Raw genomic sequence first — 20,373 nt, 5'->3', positions numbered from 1 at the left:
AGACAGATGCAGAAGAACTGAGTGAGTAGAGGAGTGAAGTTTCAGCGGCTGAGAAACTAAGAGCAGAGGAAGTGAGGAGAATCGATGGAATGGGACCCCGTGTAGGCACACTAAGCTGAGTTTGGTATTGCTGTAAGAGAGGTGGACAGTTTATGTATCCTGAGATGTGATGGGGGGTGAAGTCTTTATTATGGGAGATGACACACAAAGAAGAGTTACTGCAAAGTCTCAAGAGAAGTGCATTTTTAAGTTTGTAGCCTCTGGGTCTCAGATATTTTCACAAGACAAGCAAGAGCTCCTGGACTGAAATGTTTTTGCTGCTGAATTTGATTTTTACGTTGATGTTTATACATTTTGGTCTTTGATAAAGTCAAACTGAAATCTACTGTTCTTTTTGGTCCAGGGACTGTCAGTACTGCTCCTATTGTCCACATTTTTCAATTTTCAAAATAGGATAACACCTTTTTCCCCCACATATTTGAGGAAACAGCATTCAGGTTTCAGCCCTCTCGGTTGGCGTTTTTTTAATGGGGGCGGTTGACTGACATTTGAGCCGTCAACTTTTGTGGTGCACTACAACCATGTCACCGACCTAAAGAGTCACACACTTTCAACAAACACACATAGCATTGGTTATGAAGCTTCAGTCCAGTTACAACATTCAATGCTATGATGGTTGTCCTCCACTCAGAAAGTAAGTGGAAGCTAGTGAAGCTAGTCCGCCAACGTTAGCACTGATTCCCACTAGATGTAGCCTACTTTTAATTCATTACTGAAACCTGTTGAGACACTGGCAGCTCACACACAGTGTTGTGTTCATCTCACGTTAGGCTACTCAAAATAGCAATTTGACTATTGATCTTTCTGTTCTTGATTTTGAAAATGTTCCATGACCATCACGTTTTCAGAACAGTTCACTCTGACCAAACCTCCCTTTAGTCTCGTGTTTATTTGTAACTAGACATTATGTCTGTAGAACTTTAATGAGGTCGTCCTCTGTGTGTCCCCGACGGTCTGCCTTCACTTTGTCTCTAAACACAAACTCTACAGACAGAAGGTCCGGGGAGGATTGCATCCCCTCAGTTCATTTCTGTGTCTGTTTGCATGCTCCTTAGAGCTTAAAGAGCAGAAAGCCAGTCTCTCTTCAAACTCAGCCTCCCCTGGTGTGCGACCTCAATTACAGAGGCAGAGAGATTACGGGTCAGAATTAATACCACTCTTAAGCCTCGGTTATACTTTCTGCAAGGACGGTCGCCGATGCGTCCATGTAGTTAAAAAATGTTGAATGTGCATGCACAGGCAAAAACCTGCCACATGGAAACCCTGCAAAACACTGCGTCCGGTGATGTGATGTCACAGTAGCCGCTTGGACACTCACGACCCTCTCGTATGCGTCAAGAATGAATCAGGCTTTAATTTGCACACACTCCTCTCCAAATCTGCTCTCACTAACTATTCTTCGTTTCTTGATTCAATGCCAGTTTCATTTAATAAAACAGAAGATGACCACTCAGCATTATTCTCTGCTCATGACGCCATTACACCACTATATTTTTACATCAGTCTCACTTTTGCTGTGACTTTCTGGTCATTTTTACCTTGAAATGTTTTCCTGTGATACAACTAGTAAATATATCTGGAACCTCCCACATTGCCACCAACATATTCTTTACACACTAGAAGTGCTCATAATAAATGTTGATAGTACAGATACATAAACCAAACTCCACATCAATTAGTCGACCACCGCCATTAAATTCGATTCCCTGTCTCGTCTTAATTAACCGTTTTATTTCTATACAAGTTATCGCCTCTGCCAAGAGATTTGTATGTTCATCTCGACTGTCGAGACGACTATTATATACAGAGTTGTCAGCTGTCATCATCAGTAAGCTATTGGCTGCCAACCACACATTATCACATTTAAGAGAGAGGGAACTTTACCGTACAGGAAAGAATGCTTTTGTTTTTGTGACGCTTTATCATATTGCTTCTTGATTTATCACTTTATTATTCGCTTTTTTATGTAAAACACCCCAAATTCTGTGCACGATTCTTCTGACTACTTGAACTACGCTTTCACATGAATTTTACATATGGCATGATGTCAAAACTCCCTAGGTGGTATTTTTTTGGTTTCAGACTCAAGATGATAATATGACTTCAAAACAACTTTTTCGTCTGTATAAACTGAGACACAAGCAACTGAAAAGTCTACAAACCAGGACTCCTAAATATTAACAAATTACAATAATAAAACATATTTATAAAGTTCAAATGCCTCACACATCTTGACACTACACAGGGTTGTTTCAGCAGTCAAACTATGAACATTTTATTTTTCAAGTGAGATTAAAAAGAATATCTGAGCTACATTGGTACAGAAGAGTGTGCAAGTTATAGGAGACTAATGTGTTTTCTTGTAGGAGATCAAAGTTGAATTAAATGAAGCTGAAAGGCATTAATGTATACAGGTAATTCCAATGATAATGTCTTGGTATTAAAGCTGAGTTCCCTATACACCGTTCACTTGTCAGCATGGAAGCATATTTACTTATCTTCTTATACGTCAGGCTATTACTTATAGATGGCTGCATGTTATGGATAGGGCAGCAGAACGTCTTTAGAGTGTTTGTGCATTTCTGTAATCGGGAGGGGAGAGGGAGGAGAGCAAGACAAGGGAAAAAAACCTTTCTCTTCAAGAAAGGAGGATTTACAGCTTTAAAGCCCTTGGCGGTATCTTTACCTCTGAGATATCTCATCTCGCCTTCTCCATCACTCCCATTCTTATATCCCTTCATCCTCCGTAATTCTCCACATTTCCAGACATTTCACTGTGTTCTCTCCAGCCTATCTATCCGAGCAGAGAGGAGCAGAGATGAATCCATTAAGTTGCATAATTTACCCGCAAACCAAAAGCCTCGTCCATTGTGCGTGTTTCAATGGAGAGGAAGAGCTTTTATGTAAACCTCACCCTACCAGACTTTAGGCTTTTAAGGTCTGACCACTGGTCCTGGTGTACTCAAAAGGGCTAAAATGCCAGTTAAGAATCTGCTCTGAGATTACTTTTGCCAGCTACACATGAAAATGCATCCAAGCTTCACAATATACCTTCCTGGTAAGAGTTTATTTTGGGTGTGTAGGTAAGTGTCTTGATTCTGGTTATTTACGGTATAATACTGTGAATCTCTCGGTGTGTGTGTGTGTGTGTCAATATGTTTTTAAGTACTGTTTGTAAGTACAAATGTCTGTCACCTAAGCCTAACAGTGACATAGTTTTGTATTTGGTCATTATGCTGGCGCTAAATGTCAGAGATTTGTCATTTATTTTTTGTGATTCTTTTTTGGTGCATTTTCACTTTTGTTTGACAGAGAGAGCGTTGACAGGGGGAATCTCTGGAAGAGATATTTCCTTTTATTTTATTTTATAATTAATAGTGTGAGACAAGTGATTAACAGGGTGACACATGAGACATACCAAGGCAAGAGAGACAAACAACAACAAATACATAGAAACACATACACAGATAAGCTTAAGTTATTAACAAAAAGGTACCTGACGAAAATGTAATAGATACCTTTTGACTTTCTTATTGTACTGTGTGTCTTTGGGCTTTGTGTGCGTAAGGATAGACGGCAAGAGAGAGAGAGAGAAGAAAAGGAGCTTCAAGGAGGTATCTCTGTCGGGGCCCTGAGGAAGAGGAGGGATGGGACCTGGATGGGTCAGCACAGCTGGCTCAGGACAGAGTTTATTTATCTATTCATATATACATTTGTAATTTATTCTCACTTTCTCATATTTGTTAAATTCTTTTTGATTTGTTTAACTTTTTTCATCGTCCTTAGTTCTTGCTTTCTTCACTCTCTCTGGCTTTAGGCCATCCTCAGACCAGCAAGATGCTGGCTCTGTTCATTTGGATCTCAGGAGCAAACAGACTTATCAGTGATCTGGCACTCTCTCATCATGCTGTTCCATCAGGGTTTGTTAAGCTTTTTCAGCTATACTTGATATTTTACTTCTCCGAAAGCAAAACTACAAAAATTGTAAATGTAGGCCTTATTTTAAAAATAAAATCAACGGCGATTTGGAAAATTGGAGAAAAAATAAACCTCAAAAATTCTAAATGGTTTTACTTATTTCTTTTCATATATGGATATTTTCATGAAAACACAATTCAAATCATTATAAATTATTGTATTTAGATTTAAACATTTGTTATTTAGACAAGCTGCCATCTGGCATCATTGTATTCATTGTATCATTTTCCCCAATCTACCCTCTGCAACCAGCGCCTGGTCAGAGATTACCAAAGTGATTTCAGTTAATACTGGCCGAGCATGAATGTGACAAATTCATGGCGATCCGGCCAATTGTTGTCATTTCACTCAAAACTACAAATGTAAACCTCATGGTGGTGGGAGAGGAAAAGTCAGAGGATCACTAAAACAGCAGTGTTCAACGTTGAGGATGCCACGAAGCTAGCATAGCTAAAAACACAAGTTTTTTAATACGTTTACAAAAAAAACCCTTCAAAAAGCTCATTGGTCGTTACATTTGAAAGTACACATGAGCAATATATGAAAAATATATAATTTCCTCGTTTTTTTTTTTCTCGAGTTTCTTAGCAAAGAGGTGTTTACGAGGCAGTGAAAATAAATTCAAGACCAAATGCTAAACAAGGATTTTAAACAACTACTTCATCTTGCATGCTTATCTATTCAGAGCAGGTGTTCTATCTGATAAGAGTAGCTGTTGGCTAAAGCTGGGACTTGCTTATTTAACTTGCAGATATCGCAACAGTGGTGCAGAATACAATTCTGTTGGCCTACAAATGTACTGGACAGAGCTTCTTATTCACCGTTAGTAGTTCAGCTCCTGATTTTAAGAGTTTATGACATTGTAGTTTGAAGCAATATTCACAGTGGCTGATGTTGATTGGACTGTGGTAGTGAAAATGAATATGAAAATTGTAGTAGTTTCAATGACAAGTGTCAATCGTAGATTTAAATTGTAGATTACTGATCATACCAGCCAAAATAATTCCCTGAAGGCCTACCCGAACCTGTATTGTATTTTAATAATAAAGTAAAATCAACGGCAATTTGGAAAATTCTAAATGGTTTTACTTATTTATTTTCATATATTGTGGATATTTTCATGAGAACACAATTCAAATCATTAGGAAATAAATGATTGTATTTATATTTAAACATTTGTTATTTAGAAAAGCTGCCATCTGGCTGCTAACAGCTAATCTTACCTAATTCATGTTTAGTTAAGATTACGACCATTTAGAACTACATTCCTATCGCATTGTTCGACTCATGATGGACAGTTTAAAAAAAGGATCTAAAACAGTGGTTCTCAACTGGTGTGGCTCCGGGACCCATCCATCACCCCTGAATGACAAGCCGTGACCCAAATCGAGGAACATTCTCAACTTCTCAAATGTATTTAATGAAAAGATGGTACAGTTTGAACCTGAGAGAGTACAGAACATGTATGCCAACACAAAAACAAGTTTAATGATAAACCAAAAGGACCAGCTGGTGGCGATGCTAGAGAGGGAACTATTTCCTTTTACTCTCAATTAGCTGCATTTTAATTAAAAAACAAAAAGTGCATCTTCAGGACACAAGGTATTACAACATACATAATAATTCAGAATCTTTAACCATTTTTAAACAGACTCAACAGCTTTCATGCACAAACAAAGTTCAACAACTAAGAAGTAGTTTCAAAAAGTTTCAAATGACCTACCTTTAACTGAGAATACACACTCACTGAATCTATGACTAACACTTTACTATGGAAAAAGTCACTGTCTTGAGGAGCAGCTTTTCCACAAATTCAAAATAAATTAAACAAAAAGTAAATTCAAAAGGATTCATATATACAAAATGAACTTATCTTGTGATAACCTCATCAGTAAATACTGAAAAGCATTGTGCTTTACAGAAAATGAAGCTCAATTCTCCTCAGACCCCCGAGTTTTTTCCTGTCATGCAGGCAGCGCCATCAGTTGTAGATTTTATATTCAGTAGGCTGTTTAATTTAATTATCCTAAAAACCCAGAGTCTCCCCCATATCAGGATGGTTTGACCCAACCTGACACACGCTGCTTACAACATGGAGGGACAAGTGCAAAATAAGTTGAAACCATAGCCGGCAAAAAAACGACACTCCACTGCATACAAAAGTTCAGTGGACCCACTGAAAACGGGTCGCGAACCACCAGTTGAGAATCACTGATCTAAAATAGATCCAGCGAAACCTTGTCTTGTCTTTACCGTGCACTTTTGTTCCTTGTCTTTACAATCTGTACACATGCGTTCTCTCCGTGGCGGCATGGGTTCCCTACGGGTTCTCCGGCGTCCTCCCACAGTCCAAAGACTGTTAATCGGGTTAATTGGAGACTTTAAATTGCCCATAGTTGTGAACGTGAGCGTGAGTGGTTGTCTGTCTCTGTGTGCACTGCGATAAACTGCCAATCTGTGCAGGGCGAACCCTGCCTTTGCCCAATGTCAGTTTGGATCGGTGCCAGCGCCCCGGGACCCTGAATAGGATAAGCGGTTTGTATAATGGAACAGAAAGCAATCCTCAGCGGGGATTCTAGTGTGAAGAGGCTTTTGTCCCCATAATGTAGTTAATGCATAAAACACACACACACACACACACACACACACACACACACACACACACACACACACACACATACACACATACACACACACACAAACCACTTCACATCAGCCACCTCTGCTTTTGATTTATTAAGGCCTGTTATATAAAGTTGAAGACCCGACATGTACGCTGAATAAACCAGCAGTTTTCATACAGCTAAGTGGCTCATTTACAACTTTATTATTTTTGTTAGACTTGAGACAAAAATAATTGTTATTTCATACATTTGGTGAAATAATGAACAGGAGATTAAACACGCGTCATTGGATGAAATTGTAAACAAAGCTTTAATTCTGATCACATTCTGCCTGCTGCAAATACTTCACTGAAATTGAGTTTTCTGATTCATGACCAATTCACGTTTTTTCTTCTTCTCGCTAAACAGAGTGGCTGCTGCCACTTTTATGCCAGCACTTAATTATGGCGTGTTTTATATCCCCTTGCCTCCTCTGTGGCTTCAACACTGTGCATCCTGGAGCATGAAGGTTTAACAGTGCAAAGCTTTCACTCATCACCTTTTATGCTTACGCTGACAGGCCTGCCCTGTCCACTGGCATTCTTATTCATTGGCAGTGTTTTATCATTAAGGCCATTCTTGTTCTCAAGACATATATCAAACACTCCGTCTTCATTTTCCTCCTCCCCCACCCTCCCCCTTTCCATCTCCCCTCTTTTCAAGTGGACACATTACGGCTGTAAATTGTTGTGGAGTGTGCAATTTGGCACACATTATAAGGCATAATGGCATAGAGTTGTTCAGCACTACATGCACATGAATTCACAGGTAAAGAATAACCATTACTGTTTAATTATGAAACCTAAATTGGCATTTCTTTTTATCAGCACACATGCAAAATCACCACCTCAAGCTTAATATAGTATTTCTACACATCAATACATTGTCTCAGGGCACATATTGAAGCCCATTATTAATTATCAATAAGGTTCTGATATTCAGTTATTCAGTGGATGCAGGACTTCACCCCCCTCCGCCTTCTCTCTCTGGACCTCTTCTCTCCATCTGTTTCCTCGTGTCTCTCACTATGTGCTCTCTCACGAAAACAATTACTCCACCACCACCCCCTCCGAAAGGCCTCTCCTTCCTGCCTTTTTGCCTGCTACAAAATCCAGATTTCTGACCTGCATTTGTAGAAAATAAACAAAGGCATTAGTCATTTTTACTCTCACTGTACACACAGTTCCTTACAGATTTGTGTGCATGCAATTGCTTCTCACTTATGCAAAAAAAAAGTGTCTGCGGCTTTCACACATTCTCCCATGCTTCTGTTTTTCATGTGTCTGGGAATTGCTTCCTCTCATGATTATGCTCTTCCTCTAGGTGGCTTTACTTATTCAGCCAGCAGCTGTGTTTTGGCTGAGGCTCATCTCCCCCTCGCTGCCTTTCTCTCTCTGACTGTGTTTTTTCCTGAGCTTCATGCTACTTTCTGTTATATCTGCATCCAAACATTTGTATGTGGTCAATGCAGCTGGATCAATATTCAAAGCTTAGTTTACTTTCTTCGACCAATTATTTGCACTAGTTTTGTAACGTGCAAAACATAATTGAGCGATAATATGTGCTTCACAAGTCTTTTCTGAGAACATTTTGTGATTCCCTATACTAATAAAATGAGAATATATTTCAGAATAAGAAAATATAGGTTCTAACTTGGAATTGTTTCGACTGTATAATGTAATGATAAACAACCTGAAACTTCTGTGTCAATATTGCAATATGGAAAAAGTGCATTTGAATAGTAATAGTATTTGACAAATTGAAAAAATATAGAAAACAAAACAAACAAATAATTCTTCTGTTTTTCCATCAAGTTATTCTTAAACATGTTTTCAACTTTTGACAACCATTCAAACATGCAAACTTCTTTCAAAGCATGCAGACTAGCTATACTTTTAACGTCTTATCATTCTTGGCTGTTTTTAATGTTGTTTAAGTTATTTTGTTTTTATACTATGACAAATTGTTTTTTCAACCTATACTTCCACACAGTATGTAATGTATGGAAGTATAAATGAACAATACAAAGTATATAATGCATATTGAGTTTTGAAATGTGTAATAGTATAATCAGTATTACAATAGATTTGTAACATTCCTGCTTTGACAATTTAAATGGTTTCAAACGTATACCTCATTGAAAATGTTATAACGTTGCAAAAACTCTTTCATTTCAACATCATTTAGTTTTCTTCAGGCTCCCAAAAACATTTGACCAACCTTCAGATAATTTGATTTTTTTTTCTCCTTTGTATTTTTAGATCAAGATTCTGTTCTACTGCATTATTCAAAACCACTTTTGTAGGAGCAAGACCTCCACATTTTCAAAGAAAATTTGATAATAATGTAATTTTGTTGTTGTAGAGCATTTATGTTCATTATTGCAGCAGAATTCAGTGAAAAGCTTCTCACTTAAAAACAACAAAAGAGAATAAGGGGCGCGATCAGAACGAACTGGTTATTCAGGGTTGAGTGTGTGCGTGTGTGTAGGTGTGTGAGTGTGTGCTCCATGTGTGAGTGTGTGTGTGTGTGTGTGTGTGTGTCTGTCCGTCTGAGTGTATCGTAGGGTAGAAGGCCAGTTCCCTTAATTATAGTGGGCTGACAAGGACGCAACAGAATAAAATCAAGCGTCATCCCTCATCAAAAGAAGTGGCGTCTGAATTGTCACCTGATATATCAGGTTTGATAGATGTGACAGATTTGATCCTAATAGGGTCAGATATGACATTTTATTTTTGTAATTTCTAATCTAGCCAGCCAGTGCATTGGAGTGACGCACAATTACCGTATAGCTCCGAAACTTGGGAACGCTGTCTGCAAAGTTGTTCAATACCGGGTATGATCATTATAGTCCGGTTTTCTGATAGCAGTCCTACTCAGCACAGAGGGAACTAATTGTAAATTCAAAATCAATAATGCAATCAAATGGAGGTTTTACTGCATGCTCACTCAGTATATAAATGAAGTGTCTATCCTAGGAGTCCTAAATAGATTTAGATTGTCACTATCTGGCATCACTTCTCTTCTGAAGCCCAGCAAGAGTTTAGGGAGATTCTAAAGTTAAAACGCCAAACAGCAGATTCAGAAGTTAGAGCCTTCCTAGTAGCTTTGTAAGGACAGGGGAGATAAACCAATCCAAACTTATTAAAACATTTTAATGTACGAAGGTAAAATGTAAAGATTTGTGAGTCTTGAGATTTAAAAGCTGCAGGACTGTTTCAGCAGGATGCAAATGTAACCGAAGAGACACAGCCAACAGCCAGAGTCAGAGCTCAGACATGATGGGGCATTGTCGGGCAGGTGCAACATGGACCACAGGGCTATCGGGGGAAAATAAATGGTTATGGAACAAATACAGGAGGAGGCAGCGAGGCTTATCAAGGAAAACTCCTAAGCAAAGCAGGGTTAGAGGCTGAACTGTGAGGACACAAAGAAACTCAGCTGGATAGAGCTGTGGAGAATGATGCATCTGGATGAAACTAAACCTCTTCTCAGGTCGTCCCTTTTAGAATTTGCAACAACATCTTCCTGAAAGCACTTAATTCAACACATGTGTTCATGATCAGCTCTTTAAATCTGCTCTTAAGACCTAATAGTCACCCTGTTATTTCCCATAGAGAGATATCAAAAAATCCTGGATCCCTTGCCAAATCCTTCCACTCACAGCAGCCAATTTCATGCTGACATCACTGAAACCTATCCGGTACAGCACAGATTCAATGACCCGTGTCATTGCAGCTATAGGCTATATGGTTAATAAAATTAGATTGGCGCTCAGCTTATAAACGTACTATTATCACAACGTCCGATTTATGACATCGTCACATAATCCTTCCATGGTCGCTGAACATAATGTTCACATAAATTTGTGTGAACAAAACAAGATGTGCTTTTCAGAGTTCTCAGGAAAACTAATATTACAAAATGTGTTGACTTTAGCAGCAGTGTACATGCAGCATGGCAAGCCTAGAGCTGCAGAATAGCTTTACTGGATATTTAGCACTGTAGGGCAGTGTTTATATGCATAGCCACTACAGTGAGGGCTACAGTTGTCCATATGGAGGAAATTGTGCAAATTGTTACCTTTTCAAAGATTCTGGCAATCAGCAGTCTGAGGTGCATTCCATGAGCCATTGTGAGTTTTATGTTTGTGTTTGCAGAGAATTATGTTCATCTTTGCCAACAGTGGCAATTGGTGAGGCTTTGTTTGTCAAATGAATATCGGTCCAGGCACAAATAACAGCTCTATAGTCAGCTATAGTCGCTAATTACATTTTCCATAAAATGAACTGCAAAGACACACTTGGATGAAATGTTTTCCCAATATTATTTTTGTTCACAACAAAATGTAAAAAGAAAAACTTGTTGTTTTACTAAATTAAGCTAAAAACAAGTTACATATGTGATAATGCTATTCATCCATCCAACTTAAATGGAAGGATTCTCTGTCTGTATGTCTGTCATTCGATTTTGTCGACAACTGCTCATTCAATTGACTTCACTCATGGCGGGTGCGTTGCTGAGAACCCAATGAAGTACAGTGTTGAGTGCAAGCTCTTGAGATCTACGTATTTATTAGTAGTGCGTTATGTACACCGTGTTGTGTATTGAGAGGGAGCCTCTACTAAGGACATGCTGGGTACAGCTCGCTCTCCATCCTCTCGTTTACTTTAGCATTGCTCAGGGGATGTAACGATGTCATGGCAGGCGTATGGCTCAGGGGTGCACAGTGTCAAGTGTGAAGTTGTTTTTTCTTGAGAAAGCGGCAAGCAACACCACCGCAGGCCAGGCATTGGACCCGTTCTGAAAACCCAGGGGAAATACAAGCTTTGACCTCTGAAAACACACACAGATGTTGAGATTCTATTGACTTATATTCAATCTTGCGACGCTTACTGTTTTACCCCGAATCCTCATTATTTCATCCCTGACCCCAACCCTTCACCTGATCATCATTGTAACCTAAAACGAAGTCTGAGCCCCAACATAATAGTTTGGAGGACATTTCTGCTTTATCAAACACCACACCCACAGAGAGACTTATGCACAACTCAAAAAGGAAACCGTGACATGTAAGACTTTTGTTCCTTCACCAGACTAGCACCAGACGTTATCGTATCAAGACACTATGAACGAAGGAGTGAACTGTTAATGTCAAACAACAAACAATATTTTATTGAGCTCATCAGCCTAAAATCATCATACAACAAAAGCCTTAGATTCATGATTTAACATTACAAGGCTGCCATAACGGCCCTGTTCCACCGCTGTTTCTGCAGCTTCATTCCCTGGTGTAATAAGATAAAATTCTCCGTAGCAATTCAGCCAGTGAGACTTGGTAGACGCCTGGATAATGAAAAGAAACGATGAGATAACCACATTTTGTTGACAGAGACTGTGTGGACTGTGTGCAGCTGAAACATTAAGATAGGTAGAAGAATATATTTTTCTAGTTGTTACATCTGATGAAAAATTAGATCTGGACTTGTAGTAAGAAACAAATTAAGCTCTTTTCAAAACACGTAACAATACAAAGTTGGTTTGCTTTGTTTCCTCTACATAATTGCTTTTCATTTTACTGCAGTTTTTAAAATGCTTTATTGAATAATGTATTTAACAGAACCATGGCAGTATAAATCCTTGGCATATGTCTGAAGAGAAGCCTTCAAAAGAAACAAAAAATTGCAGATAATTAAAATTGGTATATTTTTAAGATATATTTTATAGCAGGCAGTCAAGGACAGTAAAAATATGTTTTGGTTGAATGGGAGGTTCTTATTCCAAAACAATTTGACTTACCATAAATACTTAAAATTATTTTGAAAGCATCATTTATTTACTCAGTGACTAAGATACGAGACTTCATACTTTGTGTGGTACTTTTTTAGTTTGTTTCAGCAGCTACATTTAGATTGTATATTTAACTCTGATAGAACATAATTCACTAAAATAAGGGATAACTCAGCAGTTGAACCACTCATAAGCGCACGCTTTTCCATGTGAGAGTTAAAATAACCGTAATTAAACATCAAACTGAAACATTAAGTTCTTATTATGCAACACTGTACAGTCTATTGTTTTTATAGATAGACCACAGAGAATCAAACAATACAGTATTTAAAGCTCAAAGCATTTAGATAACTACAGGGATCAGAAACCTGCAGGTTCTTTAAATGAACACTTTTATTGATTAGTAATGCTTATTTCTCACATAACAGTTATGTATGTTTTTTATCTAGCTACAGATTTTCATCAGCAGAACATTCCCTCTTTCACATACAGTCCCCATAAAGTATTATAGGCCTACTTCCTCTGAACAATGTCAGAGCACATCAAGGTCTCCCACGGATGAAAGTAATTGCACGCCGTCTTTCTTTATTTGTCTGACTTCACAGGTATTGTATGTAGCCTACAGATGTCAAGACTGTTGTTATTTCTGCAGAAAGTTTTGAGGATGCAATCGTGAATAATTAGACAAATCAATCATCATAATGTATGCTAATCCTAGTAATGTTAACAAGTTTTCCTCACATATTTAATTTTCCTGAATCACCAAAGAGGAGTTGAATTCCATTGTATTGTATCAGCAGCTTTGTTGATATGTGAACTAGTGGGAATCTAGAAGATAAAATAATGATGGACCAACAAAAACCATGCTAAGCTAAGCAGCTGCTCAAGAGAGCCAGAAAGCATATTTTCCCAAATGTTTAACAATTCCAGCTTTCTTTTCTTATTTGCATGGCATGCAAAGACCTGCAGAGGCCTAGGCCGGTTCAAGAGGTTTTACATAACCTTGGAGGCACTTTCAAAAGGGAAAGAAAAAACTGAATTCAGTGGTTGCCCTCAGACCACCATCACGATATGCACCTCAATGTAAAAGCAATGCAATACCCCTGTGGAAAACCCCACTCTGAAGTCCATTTGCAGCACATCATGGAAACAGAAAATGTCCATCATGCACACAAAGGAACATCCACAACGTTTAAAGTGCAGTCTGTTCTATCACAGCTAAAACATCCAGCAATACGATTGCAACAAAAGCTGAGCTGAGATGAGTTGTTTTTTTTTTCCAACAAATTCAGTTTTAAACATGTTGATGATTAGTTTACCCTTTCTGGTTCGAGGTGTTCTAATCAGTGAAATCATCCTCTGTTGTGTTTTATGATGATGAAAGCCAGTAGACGATCAGCACAGGGCACATTGGTGTCGACCCTGCTTTATCTATATGCATCAGTCATTTTTATTTTATACTAAAGACCATGTTTGAAATTTGTCCAGTTAGTTGAGAAATATTTCTTATTCCAAGTGATGAATGAAAATGGTTCTTTCAGGTCATTCTCTATTTTGGTGAGTAAAAAACCCTCTCTTTTGTCTCCGCTAGCTTGCAATTAATGAATGTATTGGTACCAGGAAACAGAGGTTGCATGGAGTTTGCTTCAAGAAACAAACTTTCAAGCTTCAACTATACCCGAGAAACAAGATGAGTGTTTGCGCCTCTTCTTAGTCCAAGCAACGCAATGCCTCTTGCCTCCAGCCTGCATCAAGAAACTGAGACACAACGTCTGACAACCTTTCTTTCTCAGACAATTCAGGACATCTTGTAAGGGGAAGGACATGGTCAGTTAACCACAATACTACATTTTATATGTAGTACTTAAAAAGTTGTGATCTCTCACTGTAAAATTGATTTTTCTCTGATTATACTCACTTCAGCATTGGAAACATTTTCCGCTACAAGAGATTTCCAATGGCCGTGTGATTGCTGTCCGTAATGCGAGTCTGCCACACAGCGACTTTCTGTTTTACCACTGAGCTCCAAATTGTACCGTACGCCACAATAAAACAAACAAAGACAGAACACAGATCACAACGTTGGTCGTTGCCACAGTAGGTATTCATACTTTGACAAGTATTTCTCAAAACACATTACACACAATTTGAAATTTTCAGAATGTAGACCACCCTGGCATGGCCACAGGACAGACATGTCTCTAACTGTACACAGCACTGTCCCAAAGACCAAAACATAACATTAGTAAAAATGTTTAGAGAATTCCAACATGCCTAAAGGACATCATAACAGCTTCACAATGTTACCATCTGGGAACTTGAGTCTTGTTTTACCTAGGTGTGAACTCTATAACAGAATCAATGAGGCAGCACAATCACAGTTAATGTATCACCCTTATATTTTTTGGTTTACCTTATGTTTTGGGACGTCCCCATCAGATGCTTTGAGATTATTATCATCATCAGCAATTCACTGTTGAGCTGCTTGTGTGTCTTCCTGTTTTCACAGCATCATTTTAGTGAGCAGGATTACAATTATTTGTTATAATATCATCAACAGATGTCTTTAAAATGTGTGCTTTTGTTAACTTTTTATATAAATCTGTTTTATGTTTATTCAGTGACACACACACACACACACACACCTGCATGTCTGTGTGGGGAGAAATTCTTGGGAAAACACAAAAACAACAGCACACAACATTAGAAACTGAAGAGAAACTAAGGAGGGTGATCTGAATAGACTGTGGAGTTTCCTGCTGCACAAATTATCATATTAATAAGAAAACCTAATTTACCTCAGTGCTTAAGATTCTGAGTTCATGGCTGAGTTCATTAATGCTGTCCATGTTATATGTGAAGACAAGTACTGTATGTTGACATGGGATTATCTGCAAATGAATGCACTGATTTACTTAATTAATAACTACATTAACATAACTGCTTATCTTTTATATATAATATGAGGATGGTGCAGGGATATTAGGCAGCTCAAGAGCCTCCTGGGGCGGCACAGTGGCTCAGTTGTGATTACTGTCGCCTCACGGAAAGAAGGTCCTGAGTTTGAACCCAAACAGAGTTGTACTTGAGTGCAGCAGTTTTTCTCCTGCGTTTGCTCATTTTTTCTTCTCCCCAAAAATTTAAAATGGTCAGGCAGTTGTAGACTTCTGCTGCTATTGCCGTTAGGGGATCATATCAGTGTGTTTGCAAGTTTTATCCCATCCAAAAAATGAATCGTCTGTACTTTATATTTTTGCTGATTTCAAATTCATGAAATGTATATATTGTATATATTTAAGCATTTGCTGTTCCAGACAGCTGGTGATTTCCATTCATTTCAGTCAGTAGTTTGAAATTCAATTAGTCTTGAAACCGCATTAATTACAATAATTTGATTTTGACAAAAAATCAGCAGCCAGAACTAATGACTGTCCCAGAAGCGATGGAAAGATGTGTTACTGTAAACAAAGCTCAAAAAGCTTGGCCTCAACCCAGAGTCACCACACGGTCTAAAATTAGACTAAATGCCAAAAACCATTTGGATTCATGGAAAAATATATATATATATATATATATATATATATATATATATATATATATATCTGTCTCACACCTGAATGCATCAATTGCTGGAAACACTGTCAGTGCAGCAATGGTGCTCAATAGTTTCACAACAGATCTCGAGACAAAGCAAACAAATACCTGAAGCTTTATGCCGTTTGGCATCACTGCCCTAAAACCACACCGCGTAATCAGGGATATCATTTAGCTTTGGAAACTTGCTTGAGTTCTGCAATGAATAAGTCAATAGGTGTTTTTCTCTGAGGACATTTTGACATTTTGAATTACATTTAGCTGCTTCAGTTTCAGGGTCCTGCCCATGATTTCCACACAGAGAATAGAAACCAAAGATACATGAAGGTATAGATACAAGCTATTTCTGATAGTAGCCCTTTTGTTTGCTGAATGTTAAGATGGCATTTAAAATAGCCTGTATATAATTAGTAGGAAATGGAAACCACTGTGTGGGAGGAAAATGTTTTATAATAATGCGTAATATTAAGTATTGTGTTTAGTTTTATATTATACGTAAAGTACAACTGCAAAAATCCCATAAGAGCACATTTAACATTACATGTCGTTGTGAGACATGTTCATATGGACAGGAGAGCAGGCCCGTAATACAAAGTGGGTAGTCAGCAGAAGATATGGTTAATGTGAGAGTTCACTGATTAAAAGGGAACATCAGGCGTAGATAGCCGCAGTGACCTTGTTCTGTTCCAGTATTAACCGATAGAAAGCGAGCTGTATAGGTGCCAAATAAACCAGGACCGGGAGGGCCCAGACAAAACAACGATTAGGAACCAGGTTGTGAAGACTCCAGCCACATTCCTTAAAGTAAGGCTTGAACTGGTGTACATGAGAAGAGTGAGTGACAAGGAATATGGAATTAGGGCGTGGACGGGGGCTGTACCTGAGCTGAGTGCTATGGTATAAATAATGTGTCTGTTTGTTTGTTCGGGAGTTGGGAAAGACAGATGTGGAAGGAGGTTATTGTCTTTGATACCGGACCTAACTCAGATTTATTTGTGAAACTGTTTGTTACAAATAAATCTACGTGAATTACACTTTGATCCAAACTCTCTGTTCTGTGAGTGTTCGATTACTGAGGTCCCGTGAGTGAGTCCCTGTGGCGACTCACAAGCAGTCAGATTGGAGACATCAGTCATCATCGATCCAAAAGACAACTGATATAGTTCCTCTGCTCTCAGAACTTCGTCCCACTGCTCCTGAATAGTTAGTATGAATAAATGCCTAAGATAATTGAACTTAGCTTTGTAGACAGTTGGCTAAATTTGGACATGAAAAAGGCCCAGTGCCTTCATGCTGTATTTCTTTGAATAATTAAAATTAAGTCTGATGCCAGTTTCCATTACAGCTTCTTTTTTTTCTCAAAATCATTCAACTCTAGCTTGTTCTTGTTCCTGCCACAATAGTATGATTATGGATGTAGAAGCCCCAAGACCCTGTAATCACCTCCATCAGTCGGAGGTCAAGTATAAACATGTGAGTCATTGGCTCAGTTTGTCCAAAGTAGCTGTGGGTGAGAGAAAACCACTGACTTATCATTTATTTACAGTTTTTACACCATTCAGCTTTTAATTAAAGCAAATTAAAGTCCAGCTGTATATTTCAGCATGTATTTAAAAACATGACAAAGGTTATTGACTCACCAATTTGCACTGTAATTAACATTACATTAGCAGCAACACTATTCCATTAGATAGCATCAGTTTTGTCCTGTATCACTTGTAAAAAAAAGTGTTCAGAAGAAGAAAATGCTCAAACGATAGATGTTCATACACAACAGTCATTTCTTGGTCATTGAAAGGCAATTTTTTTTGTCAGACGTGGACATTTCCAATGTGACTTTTTATCTTCTTTTACCAAATTGCCACACTGTTCTGCTATGTCACAAAAATCACAGTTATTACACTTGACAGTCAGAATTATTTGGCATGTTTGATATGTCTTTAAAAGAAGATTAGCATGTGAAACATAGCGCTGTACATAGTCTCTCAACTGATACAATCTAAAAATGGTCTAATTGGTGGAATATTCACATATTTTTTCAAAAGAATTATGAAGAATTAAACAATTTATGGATGAGAATAAGCTCTTTTTAACTTTGAAACTCAACTCTTAAAAAGTGCGAGCCATGTTTAATGAAAATGTTTACTTTACATACTTTACAAATATAAACAAACCAATTGAAATGTGGAATTACATGTAAACTCATATTTTGTCATTAAGGCCAGAGCGCTCTGGATGCAGTTGACAGTGATATGTTTATCTAGCATGTTCATCTCCTAACACGTCTCTTCTATGGTCTGCTTCCGCTTCATATATGTGGATACCAGCTAGTTGTCCAACCAGACTTTTCTTTTTTTCAAATATTCTGTCCAAATATGTAAAACAAATTTACCCACTAGGCTTGCAGTCACACTTAAGAGCTTTGTTAACTGGCCTTTTCCTCATCCACTTTTTAGCTCCCTGTAGCCTCTCCACAAAACCTGCATGATGTCATTTTCTCCGGAGATGGGTAACACCACTACAGGTCTGCTAACCTTACAACATAAATGTAAGTCCTACTTTGACTTTTCAACATCAAACCCAAGTTTGAAGTTGTCATGGACCAGAATTGACAAAAGCATAGCTCATGCGCTTCATGTGCATTTCTGCCTGTATACTGTCTATTTTTATTAAAAGCCCTCGTATAAACATGTCCAGTAGTAGGGGCAAAAAGTGGCAAATTCCCATCTATACTGCAAGTGCATCACACAAAAAATACGCTGTCATTTGAATTCATGCCTGCACCGGCTCTGTGTAGACGCACGTCTCCGCTCCGTCTGACGGGCGTAAGAGCACATTTATTTAGGCTTCAAGTCTACTGAGCGAAGTCTTCACCCACGATGACTCTCACTGCAGAGCCATGTCGATACACTCAACTGTGTGATCACTTGTGGCCCCTACCACCAGCTAGGGGGGCAGTTAAGAACAGTGAAAGAGTGGGAAGTCAATCCATGGCGGTATCAAACAGGCAATAACAGGTGTTTTCATTATGTGAGTCACTGCAACCAGGACAAGTTCTTGAGCATACAGCTATAAATGAGCACCCAAAATATTGTGCAGTTTGGTGAAGCAGTTTGTGAAATTAGCTGCTGGACAGTCACTCAGACGCCCTCACACACGACGATCTCATGGTTTTAGTACTTTGTGTCATGAGCAGATATGGCGATATAAGAAACTTCCCTTGCAGCACTCGGATTATTTCTTGAAGCTCATCCTCAAATTAAATGAGTTTATTCCTCTACAAAAACTTCACTATACTTCTCTTCACCTACATCCTGCAGCTGCATAATTTCACAAGAAAATGAGCCATAAAGAGAAAGAAAATCATTAACATCAGCAAAAGCTATTTCAGGCAGAGAGAATGGCTCAATGTGCTGCTCAATGATCGGAGCAGCCAGCAGGCTTTACAGCCTCCTGTGTCCATCCCTTTCCCCGCGTCTTGCTCTCACAACATCTAAAGCACATGATGGGCGAGGGGCACTAAAACACACTTCCTAAGGATAAGAAAAAAGCGAGAGGGTATGACAGCGGTAAATTGGCTATTTCCTCCCCTGAGCCTTACTCCAGACTTTCCCTGCATGCTGAGCAATTTGAATTGTGCTGTAATTGTTCATGTTGCTTTTCTCATGCTCGTCATTTCTACAATAGAATTTGATCTCATTACTTTTGTCCATGGTTGAATTCTCAGTCACTCACCCTGGCAGGAATAATACTAAGTGGCATGTTAACAAAAGAAGCAGAGCAGAACGACTGTTGCACTCTGCTTTTTGGCGCACAAAGTGAGAAGGCGGCATAAGATGTGTCATACATAATGTGACAACACATTTGGTTCGTGTCTCATCTTTTTTTGAGTGCTGCATTTTTTTTTTTAAGTTTTCTTTCTTCTTCAGTGGTACAAAGCAGTTTAAGTGTGGTGCAGTTTCTGATTAGCTTGTTATAAAGTGGATTATCTTACTCAACCATAGTAGGAAGCTGAGAGGAAGAGCCAAAGGGGCTGACAGAGAAACGGATGTGACACGAGTCATGAAATAGAAATCAAAAGCCGTGCTGCAGCCTGGTTGCAGTGGAGTAGACTGGTTATGGTTTTGTATAGTGGAGGTGGCCTTGGGCGATGTGCTTCTTGTTAAAAGAGGGGATGTACTTTGAGTGTGAAGCAGGCTCTAGATAGTATTTGCCCAGACAGCATTTCTAAATTCACCCATGCACTCATACATCTGCTCACGTTGTTCCCTGCATTTAATAGGAGAGG

This window comes from Taurulus bubalis (genome assembly GCF_910589615.1).
Source record: "Taurulus bubalis genome assembly, chromosome: 2".
Taxonomy (NCBI): Eukaryota; Metazoa; Chordata; class Actinopteri; order Perciformes; family Cottidae; genus Taurulus; species Taurulus bubalis.
The sequence above is the reverse complement of the archived record's forward strand: the minus strand, read 5'-3'. Positions refer to the sequence as shown.